Source organism: Leucoraja erinacea, unplaced genomic scaffold (assembly GCF_028641065.1).
Source record: "Leucoraja erinacea ecotype New England unplaced genomic scaffold, Leri_hhj_1 Leri_1153S, whole genome shotgun sequence".
In the NCBI taxonomy this organism is placed as follows: domain Eukaryota; kingdom Metazoa; phylum Chordata; class Chondrichthyes; order Rajiformes; family Rajidae; genus Leucoraja; species Leucoraja erinaceus.
In genome coordinates this window covers 30,814-50,309 of record NW_026575400.1, presented here as the reverse complement: position 1 = coordinate 50,309, position 19,496 = coordinate 30,814, and the positions used below count along the sequence as shown (strand labels likewise).

Genomic DNA, 19,496 nt, shown 5'->3' with positions numbered 1-19,496 from the left:
GTGTATTGTCTTTAGCTGCCTGATGAGAATGTGTCACAACTTGGGCGTTGGGCCTTCCTTGCTGGCTCTGGAGGATGGACAGGGAACTATGTGTTAGTGTCACATTCCTCGGTCATTTTGAGTAGTCAGACTCCTCTACGGGGATTCCAGTGGCCAGCTGCTCTCTGTCAGTAGAGTCTGTCATTCTCACCCAGAGAGAGTTGTGTGAGTCTGTGGGATTCTCTGCCTCAGAGGGCGGTGGAGGCCGGTTCTCTGGAGAGAATTCTTTCAAGAGAGAGCTAGATAGGGCTCTTGAAGATAGCGAGAGAGAGTCAGGGGATATGGGGAGAAGGCAGGAACGGGGAACTGATTGGGGATGATCAGCCGTGATCATAGAAACATAGAAAATAGGTGCAGGAGTGGCCATTCGGCCCTTCGAGCCTGCACCATTCGCCATTCAATATGATCATGGCTGATCATCCAACTCAGTATCCTGTACCTGCCTTCTCTCCATACCCCCTGATCCCTTTAGCTACAAGGGCCACATCTAACTCCCTCTTAATATAGCCAATGAACTGTGTGGCCTCAACTACCTTCTGTGGCAGAGAATTCCACAGATTCACCACTCTCTGTGTGTGAAAAAAAATGTTTTTCTCATCTCGGTGCTAAAAGATTTCCCCCTTTTCCTTAAACTGTGACCCCTTGTCCTGGACTTGTAATTGATCCCATCGACTGTTACCATCCGCAATGTTTCCTCCTCCCCCTCTCTCTCTCACCCTTCCTCCTCTCCTCTCCTCTCCTCTCCCCTCCCCCTCTCCCCTCCTCTCCCCTCTCCCTCCTCTCCTCTCCTCTCCTCCTCCCCTCCTCCTCCCCTCCCCTCATTTTTCTTCTCCTCTCCTCTCCCCCCCTCCTCTCCTCTCCTCTCCTCCCCTCCCCTCTCCCCTCCCCTCCTCCCTCTCCTCCTCACCCTCCTCCACCCTCAACTCCACCTCAATCACCCTCAATCTCCTCCCCTCCTCCTCTCTTATAGAAACATAGAAAATAGGTGCAGGAGGAGGCCATTCGGCCCTTCGAGCCAGCACCACCATTCATTGTGATCATGGCTGATCATCCCCTATCAATAACCCGTGCCTGCCTTCTCCCCATATCCCTTGACTCCACTAGCCCCTACAGCTCTATCTAACTCTCTCTTAAATCCATCCAGTGACTTGGCCTCCACTGCCCTCTGTGGCAGGGAATTCCACAAATTCACACAACTCTCTGGGTGGAAAAGTCTCTCCTCATCTCAGTCCCAAATGGCCACAGATTCACACAACTCTCTGGGTGGAAAAGTTTCTCCTCATCCCAGTCTTAAATGACCTCCCCTTTATTCTAAGACTGTGTGTGGCCCCTGGTTCTGGACTCGCCCAACATTGGGAACATTTTTCCTGCATCTAGCTTGTCCAGTCCTTTTATAATTTTATATGTTTCTATAAGACCCTCCCACCTTCATCCTTCTAAACTCCAGTGACTACAAGCCTAGTCTTTTCAATCTTTCCTCATATGACAGTCCCACCATCCCAGGGATCAGTCTGGTGAACCTACGCTGGGCTCCCTCAATAGCAAGAATGTCCTTCCTCAGATTAGGAGACCAAAACTGTACGCAATACTCCAGGTGTGGTCTCACCAAGACCCTGTACAACTGCAGTAGAACCTCCCTGCTCCTATACTCAATACATGCTGTCTCTCTGTCCACAGATGTTCAACAGAAACACAAGGAGACTCTGCGAGCACAGACTGAAACACTGAGTGTCAACACCATCCTGATGAACGAGAAGGTTAAGAATTTCCTGCTGCTTGATCGATACGCTGAGCTCACAATCATCTCCACTGTTCGAGATCGGACACTGGTGGAACATGAGCTGCTGGCAAGAGGTCGGGACCATGAGGAATGGCAAGAGAAACATCTCCGGGGAGAACTGGAAAAAATCAGGACTGATCAATTGTTCCACAGCAGCTTTTCCCGGAGTAAATCCCGATCTGGGAGTTCAGCATCAGTGTCCGGAGTCGGGGAGTTCAGCATCAGTGTCCGGAGTCGCGGGGATCGGAAAAACAACAATGGTGCAGAAGATTGTTCATGACTGGGCCACAGGGAAAATATTCCAACAATTCCAGTTTGTCTTCAGTTTCAAATTCCGGGATTTGAACATGATTAAACACAGAATAAACCTGAGGGAACTGATTCTGGATCAGTATCCTTACTTTGGGAATATGCTGCAGGAGGTCTGGAAGAACCCAGAGGGATTGCTGTTTATATTCGACGGTCTGGATGAATTCAAGGGCAGAATCGATTTTGCTGACAGTCGGAGAGACACAGAACCTAAGCACCAGTGCCCAGATCCCGAGTGGTGGTGTGAAGTGTCTGACATTGTGTACAGTTTAATCCAGCACAAGCTGCTCCCAGGGTGTTCAGTGCTAGTGACCACCCGCCCCACTGCGTTACATTTACTGGAAAAGGCAGAGATCAGTGTCTGGGCTGAAATCCTGGGATTTGTTGGTGAGGAACGGAAGGAATATTTCACCAGGTATTTTGAAGATCAGACGGTGGCAGCAGCTGTTTTCAAACATGTGAAGGAGAACGAGATCCTGTACACCATGAGCTACAACCCCTCCTACTGCTGGATCCTTGTCCTGGCACTGGGCCCCTTCTTCACACAAACACACCGGGACCCGCAGCGAGTTCCCAAGACCATCACACAACTATATTGCTACTTTATTTACAACATCCTGAAAAACCACGGCCGTGAGATTGAGAACCTCCGTGAGGTGTTACTGAGGGTTGGTCAGATGGCCTTCACTGGAGTGGCTGAGAAGAAGATTGTGTTCACAGATGGAGATTTGATCAAATACAATCTGCAGCCTTCCCAGTTCCTGTCCGGGTTCCTGATGGAACTTTTGGAGAGAGAGGATTCAGCCCGGAGCGTGGTGTACACCTTCCCGCACCTCACCATCCAAGAGTTTGTAGCCGCACTCGCACAATTCCTGACTGTAGATCGCGGGGATATCACGACACTCCTCATTGAAGCCCATGGCATGACAGACGGGCGATTTGAAGTATTTCTCCGTTTTGTCGCTGGTCTCTCCTCCCCACGGACAGCTTGGATCCTGGAGGAGTTTCTGGGTAAATTCCCTCATCAAACAATCTGCCGAGTGATTGACTGGGTGAAGGGGGAGGTTAAACGCCGGGGGCTGGAAACACAGAGAGTGAAGCTGATAAACGGAGGCTCCTGAACACGATGCACTACCTGTTTGAGTCACAGAATCCTGCACTGGCTCAGCAGACACTGGGATCTGTGGAAACACTTTCATTCAGTGGACTGGGACTGACCCCGATTGACTGTGCGGTCCTGTCTCATGCCATCAGGCTCTGTGATACAATCAAACACCTCGATCTGGAGAGCTGCCGCATTCAGTGTGAAGGTCTCCAGCGGCTGGGACCGGTTCTGCACAAGTGTCAGGACTTGGGGTAAATATCCGTTTGATGCTAACACTGAACTGTAAAATTGTTCCACTATTTTGTTATTCCGTCCGTCCAGCACCCCTTCTATGGGGCCGAGCGGCCGTCACTGTGCACGGGGTGGTTGGGCTCCCCCGGGTCACGGTGATCGACCCCTTCCCCCGGGACACGCCTGTTGCCTGCCCTGCCCTGCCCTGCCCTGCCGCCGTTCACTGCACGGGGAATGAGAAAACATCTTGTCCCGGTTGTCGGGGAATGAGAATAAATGGTGAAAGTCACCAAACACCCACATCCACACAGATTTGTTCAATAATGTGCTGAGGTGTTTCCAGAAATATCCCTTTGGGAGAAGTTGTCTATCTCAGCCTCACCGGGCGGGGTTTGTATCCGTTTGTTTCTTACTCTGTCTGTTTGTGTTTAGACTGGGATTACAACGACCTGGGAGATTCCGGAGTGAAACTGGTGTCTGCGGCTCTGAGGAACCCGGACTGTAAAATACAGACACTGGGGTAAGTCCCAGACTGTGAGAGATTGTGTTTACACTCACTGGGTGTCTGACACTGAACATTAATATGATCAGTAATTGTGTCACTGATAAACACTGGGGATTTGCACCGTCTCCTGTCTCTCTGTGTCCCTCACCCTCACTCTCTCTCATCTCCAGGCTGCAACGTGTCGGTCTCACAGATTCTGGAGCCGAGGATCTGTGTTTCCGCTCTCAGTACAAACCACACGGTGACGGTGCTGTGGCTGAGTGAGAATAAACTGGGAGATTCCGGAGTGAAACTGGTGTCTGATGCTCTGAGGAACCCGGACTGTAAAATACAGACACTGGGGTAAGTCCCAGACTGTGAGAGATTGTGTTTACACTCACTGGGTGTCTGACACTGAACATTAATATGATCAGTAATTGTGTCACTGATAAACACTGGGGATTTGCACCGTCTCCTGTCTCTCTGTGTGTCCCTCACCCTCACTCTCTCTCATCTCCAGGCTGGACAGTGTCGGTCTCACAGATTCTGGAGCCGAGGATCTCGTCTCCGCTCTCAGTACAAACACCTCACTGACGGAGCTGTACCTGACAGACAACTCCCTCACAGACCGATGTGTCCCCGCTCTCCGCGACCTCATACTGACCCTCCCGAGACTGGAGCGGATCGGGTGAGTGTTTGTGTTAATGTTTAATGTGATCAAATATCAGGGGATCCATCCATCCATCCATCCGCGGGCTTCTTTCTCCTGTGATTTTGTTCTGTAAGTGTTGTTGAAATATTAACCCCAGTCCCTGTTATTGACACTGTTGTTTCATCTGTTTATTTCCTCTTTATTCCTCCACATGTTTCAGGCTGGGGGGGAATAAGTTCGGTCCAACCGGGAAGAAGGAACTGAGGTCGCTGCAGGAACCCAGACCCGGACTGACAGTGTTCGTGTGAACATCTCGTGGTGTAAACGTCACCGCCCTGGGGACTGGAATATTGTTGGCCGATTCCCCGCACTCCCTCCCCTTTAAACGGCCGCCCTCCCTCCCCTTTAAACCCCGACGCTTCCCGGGCGGTGACGTCAGAGGCGGCCCTGCCCGCTGTCACGTGACCCGGGTACTCAGCGCTGCTGATGCTGATGATGATGCCAGATATCCGGTGCTGCCTGCCTGCCATCCAAACATAGACAATAGGTGCAGGAGTAGAGGCCATTCGGCCCTTCGAGCCTGCACCATTCGCCATTTAATATGATCATGGCTGATCATCCAACTCAGTATCCTGTACCTGCCTTCTCTCCATACCCCCTGATCCCTTTAGCCACAAGGGCCACATCTAACTCCCTCTTAAATATAGCCAATGAACTGTGTGGCCTCAACTACCTTCTGTGGCAGAGAATTCCACAGATTCACCACTCTCTGTGTGAAAAATGCTTTCCTCATCTCGGTCCTAAAGGATTTCCCCCTTATCCTTAAACTGTGACCCCTTGTTCTGGACTTCCCCAACATCGGGAACAATCTTCCTGCATCTAGCCTGTCCAACCCCTTAAGATTCTATAAGATCCCCCCTCAATCTTCTAAATTCTAGCGAGTACAAGCCGAGTCTATCCAGTCTTTCTTCATATGAAAGTCCTGACATCCCAGGAATCAGTCTGGTGAACCTTCTCTGTACTCCCTCTATGGCAAGAATGTCTTTCCTCAGATTAGGAGACCAAAACTGTACGCAATACTCCAGGTGTGGTCTCACCAAGACCCTGTACAACTGCAGTAGAACCTCCCTGCTCCTATACTCAAATCCTCTATGGCAAGAATGTCTTTCCTCAGATTAGGAGACCAAAACTGTACGCAATACTCCAGGTGTGGTCTCACCAAGACCCTGTACAACTGCAGTAGAACCTCCCTGCTCCTAGACTCAAATCCTTTTGCTATGAACACTATGTCATATTATGTTTATTGGTCATTTGAGTAGCTGCTAGTTACTGTAACACCATGCAGATGAATTGTGTGAGTGAGTGGACTTTAATAAACATGTATTGTACCTTGACGTGTATATGACTCGACTCATTACAACGAGGACAGCACAAGAATGGACCCTTCAGCCCACAATATTTGTGAATGAAAACATTTGTGTATCGGCTGAAGTTACCCACTCATCCATTCCTCTCCCTACCTTGTACTCTTGTTCACTGAAATATCTCTCGTACGCTAGAACGAAGACGACATTCTCCACCGCCTCTTGAGTGGCCTCTTCCAGCCTCTTGCGGTAATGATTTGTCAAATCCAGCAGCTGTGAATCATCACACCTTTCCAGGAGCTCCGTCATCGAAGACATTGGACGAGCTGTGATGAATCAAAATAATGGAATTGGCTGTTTTCCTCCACCGATAGCTGTCACCACCCCACTCTGCTAAACGGCAGACCACATAGAAACATAGACAATAGGTGCAGGAGTAGAGGTCATTCGACCCTTCGAGCCTGCACAGCACCGCCATTCAATATGATCATGGCTGATCATCCAACTCAGTATCCTGTGCCTGCCTTCTCTCCATACCCCCTGATCCCTTTAGCTACAAGGGCCACATCTAACTCTCTCTTAAATATAGCCAATGAACTGTGTGCCCTCAACTACCTTCTGTGGCAGATAATTCCACAGATTCACCACTCTCTGTGTGTGAAAAAAAAATGTTTTTCTCATCCCGGTCCTAAAAGATTTCCCCCTTATCCTTAAACTGTGACCCCTTGTCCTGAACTTCCCCAACATCGGGAACAATCTTCCTGCATCTAGCCTGTCCAACCCCTTAAGAATTGTGTACGTTTCTATAAGATCCCCCCTCAATCTTCTAAATTCTAGCGAGTACAAGCCGAGTCTATCCAGTCTTTCTTCCTCTCACCCCCTCCCATCTCCTCCCCCCCCTTCTCCTCTCCTCCCCATCTCCTCTCCCCCACCCCTCTCTCCTCCCCCTCTCCATCTCCCTGCTCCCCTCCCTCCCCCTCCCCACACCTCCCTCCTCACTCTTCTCCCCCATCCCCTACCCCATCTCTCTCCTCCACCCCCTCCGCCCCCTTCCCCCTACCCCTCTGTCCCTCTACCCCCCCCCTCCCCTCCCCCCATCGCTCCCCTCCGCCGTCTCCCCCTCCCCCCCTCTCCTCCCCCCCTGCTCTTTCTCCCCCCCCCCTCCCATCGTCGCTCTCTCCCCCCCCCCTTCCCTCTCTACCTCCCCCCCCATCCCTCTCCCCCCCCCCCCCCCTTCCCTCTCTCCCCCCCCCCCTTCCCCCTCTCTACCTCACCCCCATCCCCCCTCCCCCACCCCCTTCCCTCTCTACCCCACCCCCCTCCCCTCTACCCCTACCCCATCCCTCCTCTCCCCTCCCCTCCTCCCCCCCTCCCCACCCCTCTTCCCCTCCCTACACACTCTCTGCCCCCTCTCCCCCTACCCCCCATCTACCCCCTCCCCTACCCCCCCCCCCTCTCCTCCTCCCACCCACACATTTTCCTCTCTCCCACTCCCCCCTCCCTCTCTCCCACACTCTTAATAATAATAATAATAATACATTTCATTTATGGGTGCCTTTCAAGAGTCTCAAGGACACCGTACAAAAATTTAGCAGGTAGAGGAAAAACATGTACTGCTGTAGATTTGGGAGGAGCAACAGCAGCAACAGATTAGCTAGAGATACCACTGATTGGCTCTAGCCCAAGTGTGAGGAGAGGGGTGAAAACAGTTGAAAACTGAGGAATTGGCTGTGTAAATTGGTAAATAGGCAATTTATCAGTCAATTTAAGCAGGACAGCTCTTTGCGAGCGGCAGTGAGTGAGCGGCCTAGTGAGGGAAGTGCCCTGTGAGAAAAGTGTGAGTCTTTGGCTCGAGAGTCTTCGGAGAGGAGAGAGGAGACCACGCAATACGCTTGAGAGGCTAAGGATTCTGGGAGAGGCAAAGAGGTTTGCCACGCACTGCAAGGGAGCAGTGGGCCAGACAGGAAGAGCGGACGGAATTACCACTAGACAGCCAAACCAGTAGGTAATTTACGGCTGGGGTGAGTACTTTCCCATTTATAGGAGGTAGGATTATATAAATAAGGGGTGTATCAATACAGTAGGGGATTCTTAAATAGGACCAGTTAATTACTTATATAAGATGGGCGGTCAGGAGATGTGCCAATACTGCGAGATGTGGGAATTTGTCGACACCATTGATGTAGAAGATCCCTACAGCTGCAGTAAGTGTTTGAGGCTAGAGGAACTCCAGCTCCGCATTGATGAGCTGGAGACCCCACTTCATACGCTGCGGTACATCAGGGAGGGGGAGTATTACCTGGATGTTTTGTGCCAGGGATGGGTCACACCGACCAGTTTTTAACTAATTCAGTAGGCAGTGAGCAAGGAAAGGAAGGTGTGGCCATAAGCGAGGCAGGTAGGGGGAACCAGGAGGAGATGCGGCAGGAGCCACAGCCCTTGTCCCTGACGAGCATGACCGAGGCTCTTACTCAATGTAAGGACGGGATCAGGGGCTGTGGGAGGGATGAGCAACCTGGCTGCAGCACCGTGGATCAGGAGGCCATTCAAGAGGGGGGAGTTAGAAGAAATGCCGTAGTGATAGGGGATAGTATTATTCGGGGGGTAGATAAGGTTCTCTGCGGCCAGCAGAACATGTCCCGAAGGCTGTGTTGCCTACCCGGTGCTAGGGTTAAGGATATCTCTGCGATGCTGGAGAGAAATTTGCAGTGGGAGGGGGAGGATCCAGTGGTCGTGGTCCATGTGGGGACCAATGACATAGGAAGGACGAGGAAGGAGGATCTGCTGAAGGAGTTTGAGCAGTTAGGGAATAAATTAAAAAGCAGAACCTCGAGGGTACTGATCTCCGGATTGCTACCTGAGCCACGGGCCAAATCGGCGAGGATACGTAAAATTAAGAAGCTAAATGCGTGGCTCAAAGACTGGTGTGGGAATAATGGGTTTGGTTTCTTGGGCCACTGGCACCAGTACTGGGACAGGGGGGATCTGTTCTGTAAGGACGGACTTCACCTGAACGAGGCTGGGACTGGGGTCCTGGCAAATCATATAACTAGGGCAGTAGAGAGGTCTTTAAACTAAGTAGCGGGGGGGAGGTATCAAGGGGGGTAATAACGGCAGGGGTAGAGGAAATAGAGCAGGGTATCAGTGGGGAAGCGGAAAGTCAAAATGTGACAGGAGACAGAATGTGTGAAGATAAAGCTTTAGATGTAAAAGGGGCAAAAACGGAAAGGAAGGGTAGTAAAAATCATCTGAAAGTGCTTTATCTAAATGCACGGAGTATTCGTAATAAGATAAATGAATTAACGGTGCAATTAAGTATATATAGTTATGATATCGTGGCCATTACGGAGACATGGCTGCAAGGGGATCAGGACTGGGAGTTAAATATAGAGGGGTACTCTCGACAATTAGGAAAGATAGACAGGAAAGAAAGGGAGGAGGGGTGGCCCTTTTAATAAGGGAGGGAATAACGGCAATAGAGAGGAAGGATATTGCGTTGAAGGATCAGGATAGTGAAACAGCTTGGGTACAGATAGAGAATAATAAGGGGAAAAAAACACTAGTGGGTGTAATTTATAGACCTCCAAATAGCTGTGACGCTGTTAGTCAGAACATAAATCTGCAAATAGTTGACGCATGTAAAAAGGGAACTGCTGTAATCATGGGGGACTTCAATTTTCATATTAATTGGGCAAACCAAACTGGGCAGGGTAGACTAGAGGAAGAGTTTATAGAAAGTATTAGAGACGGGTTCCTAGAACAGTATGTCACAGAACCGACAAGGGGGGAGGCAATCTTGGATCTGGTCCTGTGTAATGAAGCAGGATTAATTAAAAATGTCATAGTTAGGGACTCGTTGGGAACAAGTGACCACAATATGGTCGAATTCCATATTCAAATAGAAGGGGAGCAGGTTGAAACTCAGGCTAGGGTGCTTAGTCTAAATAAGGGGGATTATGAAGGTATGAGGACTGAGCTGATCAAAGTTGACTGGGATAGCAGACTCAAGAATAAGACGGTACATGAGCAGTGGTGTACGTTTAAGGGTATACTGTATAACCTTCAAGAAAAATTTATTCCTATGAAGAAAAAAAGGGGTAAGGGTAAGAACAGTCAGCCATGGCTCAGTAAAACTATAAAGGATAGCATTCGGCTGAAGGCAAGGGCATATAAGGTAGCCAGAGATAGTGGGAGGGTAGAGGATTGGGAAGCATTTAAAGGTCAGCAAAAAATAACTAAGAGATTAATTAAGACGGGGAAAATAGACTATGAAAGGAATTTAGCGAACAACATAAAAACTAATAGTAAGAGTTTTTATAGCTATATAAAAAGAAAAAGGGTGGCTAAGGTGAACGTTGGTCCATTGGAGGGTGAGACTGGAGAGTTGTTGGTGGGGAACATGGAAATGGCAAAGGCATTAAACGAGTATTTTGTATCAGTCTTCACCATAGAAGACACAAAAAATATTCCAACGCTGGATAAACAGGGGGCGGTAGGAATGGAGGAGCTAAATACTATTAAGATCACCAAGGAGGTGGTATTAGGGAAATTAATGAGACTGAAGGAGGATAAATCCCCTGGGCCTGATGGATTACATCCAAGGGTCTTGAGGGAGATAGCGGTGGGGATTGTGGATGCATTGGTGATAATTTTCCAAAACTCCCTGGAGGCAGGAACGGTCCCAGTGGATTGGAAAATGGCCAATGTAACACCTATATTTAAAAAAGTAAGTAAACAGAAGGCGGGTAACTAGACCGTTAGTCTAACATCGGTGGTGGGTAAAATGTTAGAGACAATTATTAAAGAAACACTAACGGGGCACTTGGATAAACATGACTTCATCGGACAGAACCAGCATGGTTTTGTGAAGGGGAAGTCCTGTTTAACGAATCTGCTCGAATTCTTTGAGGAAGTAACAACCCGGGTGGATAAAGGGGAACCGGTGGATGTGGTATACTTGGACTTCCAAAAGGCTTTTGACAAGGTGCCACATAAGAGACTATTGCTAAAAAAAAAAAATTATGGGATTGGGGGTAATATATTAGCATGGGTAGAGGATTGGCTAACAAATAGGAAGCAGAGAGTGGGGATAAATGGTTCATACTCGGGATGGCAACCGGTAACTAGCGGGGTTCCGCAAGGGTCGGTGCTGGGACCCCAGTTGTTCACAATTTATATAAATGATTTGGAGGAGGGAACCAAGTGTAATATATCAAAATTTGCGGACGATACAAAAATGGGAGGAAAAGTAGGGGATGAGGAGGATAGGAAGAGTCTGCAAAAGGATATAGATAAGCTAGGTGAGTGGGCAACAACTTGGCAGATGAAATTTAATACTAATAAATGTGAAGTCATTCACTTTGGGAAAAAAAATGATAGGGCAAGTTATTTTCTAAATGAGGAGGAGCTGCGTTGTAATGCAACGCAAAGGGATCTAGGGGTATTAGTACATGAATCACTGAAAGTTAGTATGCAGGTGCAGCAAGCAATCAGGAAGGCCAATGGAGTTTTGGCCTTTATTGCTAGGGGGATTGAGTATAAAAACACGGAGGTCTTGCTGCAGCTGTACACAGTATTAGTGAGACCACATTTGGAATACTGTGTACAGTTCTGGGGTCATACTTAAGAAAGGATGTACTAGCCCTGGAGGCAGTGCAGCGAAGGTTTACAAGATTAATTCCTGCAATGAGGGGATTGACATATGAGGAAAGGTTAAGTAGGCTGGAACTCTACTCTTTGGAGTTTAGAAGAATGAGAGGCGATCTCATTGAAACATATAAGATCGTGAGGGGCCTTGATCGGGTGGATGCACCGAGGATGTTCCCAATGATCGGGGAAACTAGAACTAGGGGACATAGTTGCAGAATAAGGGGGGGCTCTTTTAAAACTGAGATGAGGAAGAACTTCTTCACCCAGAGGGTGGTTAATTTATGGAATTCACTGCCCCAGGAAGCAGTGGAAGCAGAAACTTTAAATATATTTAAGACTAAAATAGATGTTTTTTTAGCTGCCAAGGGGATAAGGGGCTACGGGGAGAGGGCAGGGATATGGACCTAGGTATGGTTAGTATAGTAAGACCTGAGTGATCTCCTGGACAAGTGTCGATCGCCTAGATTGGGGTCGGAGAGGAATTTCCCGGATTTTTTTTCCCGAATTGGACCTGGGTTTTTATCCGTTTTTTTGCCTCCCCCAGGAGATCACGAGGTTCTTGGGGTGGAGAGGGGTGATAGTGGTATAAAGGGGAGGGTAGTGTCTTGTGTTCTGTGTCTTGTGTCTACTGTTTGTGGGTAAGTGTGTCTGTTTAGTGTTCAGCCATGAGCGAATGGCGGTGCGGGCTCGATGGACCTGGTGGTCTGCTCTCGCACCTACTTTCTATGTTTCTATGTTTCTATGTAAGGGGAATGAAATAAATAGTAGAGACATGACTAGTACACAAAGTAAAGACACACTCTCCCCCCCCCCTCCCCTCCCATACCATCCCCCCCCCCCCCTTCTCCCCCCCCCCCCCCTCTCACTCCCCCCCTCTTCCACCACTCCTCCTTCCCCTCCCTCCCTCAACAATCTCACTTTCCTCCCCCACCCCCCTCCCCCCCCTCCACACACCACTATCCCCCTCCCTTCCCCACCCCCATCCCCACCACTCTTCCCCCTCTCTCCCCTCCACACTCTTCCCCATCTCTCTCCTACCCCTCCTTTCCTCCACACTCTTCCCCCTCTCTCCCCCATACCCCCTCTCACACTCTTTTTCCCCTCCTCCCCTACCCCCTCCACACTCTTGCCCTCTCTCCTAACCCCCCACACTCTCCCATACCCCATCTCCCCCCCTTCTCCCCCACTCTCTCTCTCCCCCCTCTTCCCTTCCCCTCTCAACAATCTCACTTTCCTCCCCACCCCCCCTCTCCCACTCCCTTCCCACACCCCTACCCCTCCGTCCCTCCACACTCTATGCCCTCTCTCCCCCTACCCCCTCCACACTCTTCCTCCTCCCTCCTTTTCCTCCCCCATCCCTCTCCCCCTCTCCCCACCACACACCTCCCCCTCTGCCCCCCCCCCTTCTCCTCCCCCCCCCTCCCCCCCTTCCCCCTACCCCTCAACACTCTTCCCCTCTCCCCACCAATCTCTCCCCCCCCTCTTCCCCCCCTCTCCCCCCTTCTTCCCCCCTCTCCCCCCCCCCTACCCCCCCCACACTGTCCCCCCTCTCTCCCCTCCCCCATCTCTCCCTCTCCCTCTCCCCCTCCCCCCCTCCCCACTTCTCCCCCTTCTCATACCCCCCCATCCCCCCCTCCCCCCCCCCCCCCCCCCCCCACTTCTCCCCCCCCCTCCCCACTCTACCCCCTCCACCCTCTCCCCCCAAGATTCCAGATTCAAGATACATTTAATTGTCACATGTGCCAGATGACCCAGTGAAATGAAATTCCCATCCGGCCATACAATAAAAATAAACATAAAGGGCCCAACACACGATAGAATTCGACATAAAACACCCCCCCCCCACACACACAGTACACAATCAGAATCAGAGTCCCCCCCCCCCCCCCCCCCCCCCACCACCATATTCCCGGACAGACGGACAGAATAATGTGGCCATTAAACAATAATATTTCCTCACCTTCCTCTGGACTTTAAACCCCAACTGTCGACGCCCGTTAAACCCGCGCGGTCCGTGCAGTCGACGCTCGTTCCCGCCCCGAGCAACTGTCGACGCTGCTCCACCCCCCCCCCCCGGCAACTGTATAACGCTCGCTCCCCCACCACAACCGGGCGGCCCAACTATATTACACTCGATCCCGGGCGGCCCCATTGTCGATGCTCCACCCTCCACCCCGGCAACTGTATTATATTAAATTAATTAAAGTCCATACAGATAGAGGGAAGGGAGAGAGGGAGAAGGAGGAGAAGAGAGTGGGGGAGAGAGAGGGAAGGAGGAGGGGGGAAAGAGCGAAGGAGTGATAGAGGGAAGGAGGAGAGGGGATAGGGGTGGAAAGAGGGAAGGAAGAGGGAGAAAGAGGGAAGGAGAAGAAGAAGGGGCGAGGAGAGAGGAAAGAGGGAAGCAGAAGAGAGCGAAGGATGGAGGGAACAGATAGCAATGTTACAAAATTTTGAGATTTTAAAAATCAAGTCTGCAATTTATCCCATCAGATAAAGCATAACAATAAGTTTAATTTGACACCAAATTCACTTTCATATCTCAAGTATTAAAAAAGTTATGGCCATTTTCATACTCGGAAATTAGCATCTTGTTCCCTATTGATTTTCAATGGACATTACAAAAAAGCTGTGATCTTGGATAGTCAACAGGCCATTTCTTAAGGAAAGATTAACATTTTTAAATAGCCTAAGTGTCCAAAGATTATTCACAAATAATTCACAATATAACATGATTTTTATATCTAATTTACATTAATTTATAGGCCAAATGGAAGGAATTTAGTGTTCAATTGCTGTAAATAAATGCCCATTTAAATCGGCTTTCTAGTGGGTTCATGTGGAACGCGCCGGTTTAGAACGTTGACATAGCGCTGGATTAGTGCCCTCAAATGCCGAGAAAAATACTGCGGGATATAAAAAGCCCAAAATGAGCTACTCGTTATAGATAATTTGATATATAGGGTTATATATATGCCCCATTTAATGTAAAAATAAGGTACATACCTTTAATTGTTTGCTCTATAAAACCCTGGGGCTGCGAGAGGTTGCGAAATGAAACAGTAATTTTAAAACTATTAGAACTATATTATCGCGGCCTATAAAACTAATAATACCTTTTGCGACCGGGTCTTGCAGCGATTTTTCGTCAATGATTTACTAGGCTGAACATGTGCGATTAGTACAGCCTAGTAAAAATCGCGTTTTAAACCCGCCCCCTCCAAACAGCGCCAAAATCGCGGCCATGGCTGAGGGCAGATTCCCAATGACGATTCAGGTAGGTTTTGTAACATACCTACCTTTTCCCCTCAATATTTCACTCTCTTTTCTTCAATTTCCTCCTCATTTTCCCTCTCTCTCTCTCTCTCTCTACAGCATCATCTGTTGCCGAGGCAGAAAGAGGAATTCTGATTGGCCGCCGCGCCCCCATACAGCGTCATCTGTTGCCATGGGAGGAAGGGGGCTACTGATTGGCCGCCGCACCCCCATACAGCGTCATCTGTTGCCATGGGAGGAAGGTGGCTACTGATTGGCCGCCGCGCCCCGACATACAGCGTCATCTGTTGCCATGGGAGGAAGGGTGCTACTGATTGGTCGCCAAGTCCCCATAAAGCGTCATCTGTTGCCATGGGAGGAAGGGGGCTACTGATTGGCCGCCCCCCGCCCCCTCATACAACGTCATCTGTTGCCATGGGAGGAAGGTGGCTACTGATTGGCTTCCGCGCCCTGACATACAGTCATCTGTTGCCATGGGAGGAAGGGGGCTACTGATTGGCCGCCAAGTTCTGCAGCCTCACAATGGGTGACGCCTTTCCACCTACCTACCTACCTACCTACCTATCTATCTATCTATCTATCTATCTATCTATCTATCTATCTATCTATCTATCTATCTATCTACCTACCTACCTACCTACCTATCTATCTATCTATCTATCTATCTATCTATCTATCTATCTATCTATCTATCTATCTATCTATCTACCTACCTACCTACCTACCTACCTACCTACCTACCTACCTATCTATCTATCTATCTATCTATCTATCTATCTATCTATCTATCTATCTATCTATCTATCTATCTATCTATCTATCTATCTATCTATCTATCTATCTACCTACCTACTACCTACCTACCTACCTACCTATCTATCTATCTATCTATCTATCTATCTATCTATCTATCTATCTATCTATCTATCTATCTATCTATCTATCTATCTATCTATCTGATGTACTGGTAGTTTGACGGAGACGTTAAGAAAATTCACATTAGGCAGGAAATATGATTGAAGATCCCCAGGGGGCGGATAGTCTGCATCCCAGGGTACACAAGGAACTGGCGCTAGAAATCGTGGACGCAATGGTGATCATGTTCCAATATTCTATAGGGTGATTTCACGAAAGGTCACTGGAGCGTAGATCCGCACCCACGTGACCGAAAATCTGAAGTGGAGTACATGCTATACATACATAAATTCAAAAACGCATTGATAGTTTACCATTATTTAAATGGTAAATGTAGCTTCAGAAGCGTTTTCATTTTGCATGTTAAAACCCACCTGAGAACCATGGGCGATTTTGCAATTTTACTGAGGGATTTTTCACTTTTAAAACTTCTCATATAACAAATGAATAAAGTCAATAATGCCTTACTTTTGATTAAATGCAGCAAGCAAACGCGATAATTCCCGATATTTTAGATCTTTAAATCTCCACGGCAAATGTCCGCTGGTCATTTCCGCTGGATTTGCACCTTCAGCTCCCTCTTGAATTTACCGTAGTTTCTATCTTTTGTTTGGACTGTAAATTTAGGTAGCTGTGCCTCACGGTCACCCCGACTCGCACAGTAAATTGCAGCTCAAAAACTGGCCGATTTCGATGTTGTTAACGGGTGTGAAAGTGTGTGTTTTCCCATTCACTAACATGTACCGGATGTATAGCATGTACTCCACTTCAGATTTTCGGTCACGTGGGTACGGATCTACGCTCCAGTGACCTTTCGTGAAATCACCCTATATATTCAGGATCAGTTCCTGTAGATTGGAGGGCAGCTAATTGAAAGGCGGGAGAGAGAAAACAGGGAATTATAGACCAGTTAGCCTGACATCGGTGGTGGGGGGGAAATGCTGGATCAATTACTAAATATTAAATGCCGGCACATTTGGATAGCAGTAACAGGATCTGTCCGAGTTAGCATGGATTTACAAAGACCCTGTACAACTGCAGTAGAACCTCCCTGCTCCTAGACTCAAAGCCTCTACGGCAAGAATGTCTTCCATCAGATTTGGAGACCAAAACTGTACGCAATACTCCAGGTGTGGTCTCACCAAGACCCTGTACAACTGCAGTAGAACCTCCCTGCTGCTAGACTCAAATCCTCTATGGCAAGAATGTCTTCCCTCAGATTTGGGGACCAAAACTGTACGCAATACTCCAGGTGTGGTCTCACCAAGACCCTGTACAACTGCAGTAGAACCTCCCTGCTCCTAGACTCAAAGCCTCCATGGCAAGAATGTCCTTCCACAGATTAGGAGACCAAAACTGTACGCAATACTCCAGGTGTGGTCACACCAAGACCCTGTACAACTGCAGTAGAGCCTCCCTGCTCCTAGACTCAAAGCCTCTATGGCAAGAATGTCTTCCCTCAGATTTGGAGACCAAAACTGTACGCAATACTCCAGGTGTGGTCTCACCAAGACCCTGTGAATCTCTGGAAATCTCTGCCACAGAAGGTAGTTGAGGCCACAGTTCATTGTCTATATTTAAGAGGGAGTCAGATGTGGCCCTTGTGGTTAAAGGGATCAGGGGGTATGGAGAGAAGGCATGGATGGGATACTGAGTTGGAAGATCAGCCATGATCATATTGAATGGCCGAATGGCCTATTCCTGCACCTGTTTTCTATGTTTCTATGTGCTTTGGATCTGTCTTCACTAAGGAGGACACAAACAATCTTCCTGATATACTAGTGGCCAGAGGATCTGGGATGACGGAGGAACTAAAGGAAATCCACATTAGGCAGGAAATGGTGTTGGGTAGACTGATGGGACTGAGAAAGGGGGGAGAGAGAATTATGAATTATAGCCTGACATCGGTGGGGGGAAATGCTGGATCAATTACTAAATATTAAATGCCGGCACATTTGGATAGCAGTAACAGGATCTGTCCGAGTTAGCATGGATTTACAAAGGGGAAATCATGCTTGACTAATCTTCTGGAATGTTTTGAGGATGTGACTAGGAAAATGGACAAGGGGGAGCCAGTGGATGTAGTGTACCTAGCAATGTTACAAAATTTTGAGATTTAAAAAATAAAGTCTGAAATTTATCCCATCAGATAAAGCATAAAAAGAAGTTTACTTTGACACCAAATTCACTTTCATATCTCAAGTATTTAAAATGTTATGGCCATTTTCATACTGGGAAATTAGCATCTTGTTCCCTATTGATTTTCTATGGACATAACAAAAAAGCTGTGATCGTGGACAGTCAAAAGCCCATAACTTTCTTAAAAATTAAGAGAACTGAATGAAATTTTCAGTTATCATAGATTGAAGCATTCTGAAACAAATATAAAACAATCTTACTTGGATGACCTGAAATTAAAGCATATCATTAGTTAGTTACCCAATTGGAGCTAATTTCAAACTTCAATTACTAGAAGATAAGATAAGATAAGATAAGATAGATAAGATACATTTGTTGTCATTTGGACCCCTTGAGGTCCAAACGAAATGCCGTTTCTGGAGCCATACATACAAACAAATAGACCCAAGACACAACATAATTTACATAAACATCCATCACATTGCTGTGATGGAAGGCCAAATAAACGTATTTCTCCACTGCACTCTCCCCCCCCCCCCACCCCCCGATGTCAGAGTCAAAGTCAAAGCCCCCGGCTGGCGATGGCGATTGTCCCGTGGCCATTAAAGCCACGCCGGGTGGTGCGAGGTCGCACACCGGGTCTTGGTGTTAGAGCCCCCGGCGTGCGCTCGCAGAGTCCCGCGGCCATTCCAAGCCACGCGGGGCAGTGATGTAGGCCCCGCTCCAGGAGCTCTTCAACCCCGCAACTCGGGCGGGGGAAGTCGCCGTTGCGAGAGCCCTGAAAAGCGGTCTCCCTCCAGGGAGCCGCGGGCTCCCGGTGCCGCCGTTCACAGACCTGTCGTTGGAGCCTCCGACTCTCCGGTCGGGCCGCAGCAGCAGCAGCGCTCCTCCACAGCTCCACCCGCTCCGGACTCGGCCAGCCCCGCGACGGCGACGGTGAGTAGCACCAGAGTCCCCGGCTTCTTCCTGTTGTAGGCCGCTCCTCGTTGCGGCCCCAACGACAACGGAAACCCGACGAGAAAAGGTCGGGTCTCCAGTGCAGGGAGAGATTTAAAAAGTTTCCCCCCCCTCCCACCCCACCCCCCACCCCCCAACACACACGCACCCCAACAAAAAAAAACAAAAACTACATTAAAGCACAGACAGAAAAAAATAAAACGCGGACAGACTGCAGAGGCCGCTGCTGGCCAGAGCCGCGCCGCCCACCGGTTCTGGTGTTAATTCGGAATTAAACATCTATCTATTTCTTAATAAATGATTAACATTTTTAAATAGCCTAAGTGTCCAAATAATATTCACAAATAATTCACAATAAAACGTGGTTTTTAAATCTCATTGATATTAATTTATAGGCCAAATGGAAGGAATTTAGTGTTCAATTGCTGTAAATTAATGGCCATTTAAATCAGCTTTCGAGTGGGAGTTCCTGTGAACGCACTGGTTTAGAACGTTCACATTGCGCTGAATTTGTGCCTCAAATGCCCAGAAACATACTGCGGGATATAACGGGGCCAAAATTAGCTACTCGCAATATTAAACTTGTATAAAGGGATCTT

At 48.6% G+C, this 19,496-nt stretch overlaps 1 pseudogene; it reads left to right on the top strand.

Moving 5' to 3' along the window:
- Window positions 1-1,199: 1,199 nt before the first annotated feature.
- On the top strand, window positions 1,200-5,994 carry LOC129715384 (NACHT, LRR and PYD domains-containing protein 3-like; annotated as a pseudogene).
- Window positions 5,995-19,496: the final 13,502 nt, after the last annotated feature.